Source organism: Heteronotia binoei, chromosome 4, assembly GCF_032191835.1.
Source record: "Heteronotia binoei isolate CCM8104 ecotype False Entrance Well chromosome 4, APGP_CSIRO_Hbin_v1, whole genome shotgun sequence".
Lineage (NCBI taxonomy): Eukaryota > Metazoa > Chordata > Lepidosauria > Squamata > Gekkonidae > Heteronotia > Heteronotia binoei.
The window spans coordinates 3,395,271-3,399,079 of record NC_083226.1 but is presented as its reverse complement, the minus strand read 5'-3'; the positions used below and the strand labels follow the sequence as shown (position 1 = coordinate 3,399,079).

At 46.7% G+C, this 3,809-nt stretch overlaps 1 non-coding gene across 1 annotated transcript; it reads left to right on the top strand.

Moving 5' to 3' along the window:
• The first annotated feature begins 3,442 nt into the window (after positions 1-3,442).
• Positions 3,443-3,517, top strand: TRNAL-CAG (transfer RNA leucine (anticodon CAG)). Its single transcript has one exon. It is a non-coding gene; the product is annotated as a tRNA-Leu (tRNA).
• The last annotated feature ends 292 nt before the right edge of the window (positions 3,518-3,809 follow it).

The following is a 3,809-nucleotide window of genomic DNA, read 5'->3' as shown; positions in this document are numbered from 1 at the left end:
AGGTGGACTACATCAATGCCAAGAGAGGCCACAGTTGCTGAGTCACATTGTAAGCCAGTATTGGACTAGTAGCCTCAGAACGCAGGACCAGAACCAATGGGTTGAAATTAAATCAAAAGAGTTTCTGGCTCAACATGAGGAAGAACTTCCTGACCATTAGAGTTGTTCCTCAGTGGAACACGCTTCCTCAGGAGGTGGTGGGCTCTCCTCCCTTGGAGGTTTTTAAACAGAGGCAAGATGCAATGAAGATCCTGTGAATTTAGGGGGAGGTATTTGTGACTTGCTGGATTCCAGTCCGGTGGTACCTTAGAGACCAACAAGATTTTGGGGGTATAAGCCTTTGAGAGTCAAAGCTCCCTTTGTCAGATAACCAATGGTGGGCTTAGATCAGGAAGACAAAGGTTCAAATTCTCACTCTACTATTTATTTATTTATTTATTCGATTTATATCCCGCCCTCCCCACCAAGGTGGGCTCAGGGCGGCTTACAACATAGAATCCAAAAATTTAAGTTAATAAATATTAAAATACATTGAATAATTTACAACAGTTAAAACAAGAAAACAATCTAACAGTTCGGTGCTATTCTCACAACCATTCCTTCGCAGTTCTTAGGTACCAGTCAGTTATACGCCAACCGGAAGAGGACTGTCTTACAGGCCTTGTGGAACTGCCCAAGGTTCTGCAAGGCCCTCACCTCTTCCGGTAGCTGGTTCCACCAGCAGGGGGCTGTGATTGAAAAGGCCCTATCCCTAGTTGACTTCAGATGGGCCTCCTTCGGCCCGGGGATTACTAGCAGATTTTGGGAACCAGATCTAAGCACTCTCTGGGGAACATGTGGGGAGAGATGGTCCCTAAGGTAGGTAGGTCCTAGGCCATATAGGGCTTTAAAGGTGATAACCAGCACCTTGTACCAAACCCAGTACATTATTGGCAGCCAGTGCAGTCCCTGAAGCCCCGGCTGAATGTGCTCCCACCTGGGGAGCCCTAATAACAGCCAGGCAGCGGCATTCTGCACTAGCTGCAACTTCCGGGTTTGGCACAGGGGCAGCCCCATGTAGAGGTCATTACAGTAGTCCAACCTCGAGGTGACCATTGCATGGATCACTGTTGCAGGTCACCATGCTCCAGGAAAGGGGTCAACTGCCTCACCTGCCTAAGATGAAAAGAATGCAGACTTAGCAGTGGCTGCTATCTGGGCCTCCATTGTCAGGGCAGGCTCCAATAGTACCCCCAAGCTCTTGACCCTGTGCGCCATTGTCAATGGCGCACCGTCAAAGGCCGGTAGGGGAATTTCCCTTCCCGGACCACACCGACCCAAGGAAAGGACCTCTGTCTTCACTGGATTTAGTTTCAATCTACTCAGCCTAAGCCATCCAGCCATGGCTTGCAACACCAGGTCCAGATATTTTGGGACACAGTCAGGCCAGCCATCCATTAGTAGATAGAGCTGGGTGTCATCAGCATACTGGTGACAACCCAACCCATACCTCCGGGCAATCTGGGCAAGGGGGCATATGTAGATGTTTAACAACATTGGGGAAAGCACCGCCCCCTGAGGCACCCCGCAATCAAGCGTGTGTCTCCGGGACAGTTCACCCCCAATCACCACCCTTTGTCCCCGACCATCAAGGAAAGAGGAAAGCCATTGTAGGGCCAACCCCTGAATCCCCGTGTCGGCGATGAAACCTTGCTATGTGACTTTGGGCTAGTCACAGACTATCAGCTGAACCAACTCATGGCCAGGGGTGGAATTCTAGCTTGAGCTCCTTTGCATATTAGGCCACACACCCCTGATGTAGCCAATCCTCCAAGAGCTTACAAAAAAGAGCTTTGTAAGCTATTGGAGGATTGGCTACATCAAGGGGTGTGGCCTAATATGAAAGGAGCTCCTGCTAGAATTCCACCTCTGCTCACGGTGTTGTTTTGAGGGTAAAATGAAGGAGAGGAGAACAACTCTAAGCCACTCAGAGTTCCCATGAAGGGGGAAGGTAGGATATAAAATGTCATCACCTAGATAGAAAAGAATTTTCAAAATCCTTTAAACCACCACACAAGCATAGGACCACTTCCATGATCAACACACCAGCTAGGAATGTTGTATGGTGTGGTGTTTAAACTAGGCCCAGACTGAGGCAGGATGAAGAAAGATAGAGTACATTGAGCGACAAGATCACCAACGATTTCAAAAGTGCTGGAATGGTGGATATGGCTAGAGACTGACCCAAGACCAAGTAGGCCATGGGATGAAGTAGATAGCAGACATCTTCCTTGGGTGGAGTGGGAGAAACCTAGAAGAAGCTCTCTCCCAGATAAAAAGTGGCAGATTCTCCTCAGAGGTTTTCTCAACATTCTCTGTATCCTTATCGTGACCATCATTTATTGCTCAGACAAGTTTTTTAAAGTAGCTGGCAATCATACTAGTTTATTGCAATTCATCAGCAAAAGGATGTAACCCCATAAAGCCAAATATGCAAATGTTATGATGTATGGAGATGTAATGCGTTTGATGGTATGCTGATAAGATTTGATTTATTAGAGTGAGTCACTGAGCAACTTCAGCCATTTCCAGGGAAAGTTCAGTTTGGTGCTCTGTTCTAATTGTGACATCAGGCAATAGAGGAAGAGTAAGAAAGAAAGGAGACTAGGGGTCATGTGGGTTTTTGGAGGACTGAAGAGAGGAAAGAGCAGTTTGGAATGACATTCAGAGGAAAGAAAATGACTAACAGTTCCCATCTCATTTTCAGTTTTGTTTTGGTTTGGTTTCATTTTGGGGCTCTTTAGCTTGGAGAAACATCGACTGCGGGGTGACATGAAAGAGATTTACAAGATTATGCACAGGATAGAGAAGGTAGAGAAAGAAGTACTTTTCTTCCTTTCTCACAATACAAGAACTTCTGGGCACTAAGAACATAAGAGAAGCCATGTTGGATCAGGCCCATCCAGTCCAACACTGTGTCACACAGTGACCAAAAAGGAAAGGAGGTTCACAAGTGGGGCTAGAAGCCCTTCCATTTTGCCCGCCCCAAGCACCAAGCATACGGAGCATCACTGCCCCAGACAGTTCCAATAATATGCTGTGGCTAATAGCCACTGATGGACCTCTGCTCCATATTTTTATCCAAACCCCTCTTGAAGCTGGCTATGCTTGTAGCCACCACCACCTCCTGTTGCAGTGAATTCCACATGTTAATCACCCTTTGGGTGAAGAAGGACTTCCTTTTTTCCTTTCTAACCCGACTGCTCAGCAATTTCATTGAATGCCCACAAGTTCTTGTATTGTGAGAAAGGGAGAAAAGTACCTCTTTCTCTACTTTCTCCATCCCATGCATAATCTATCGTGTCACCCCGCAGTCGACGTTTCTCCAAGCTAAAGACCCCCAAGCATTTTAACCTTTCTTCATAGGAAAAGTGTTCCAACCCTTTAATCATTCTCCCTTAGGGGAGGGACGGTGGCTCAGTGGTAGAGCATCTGCTTCAGAAGCAGAAGGTCCCAGGTTCAATCCCTGGTATCTCCAAAAAAGGGTCCAGGCAAATAGGTGTGAAAAACCTCAGCTTGAGACCCTGGAGAGCCGCTGCCAGTCTGAGAAGACAATACTGACTTTGATGGACCAAAGGTCTGATTCAGTATAAGGCAGCTTCATATGTTCATATGTTCATATTCTAGTTGCCCTTTTCTGAACTGGAAAGTGTTCCAGCCCTTTAATCATTCTAGTTGCCCTTTTCTGGACTTTCTCCAATGCTATAATATCCTTTTTGAGGTGCAGCGACCAGAACTGCACACAGTACTCCAAATGAGACCGCACCATC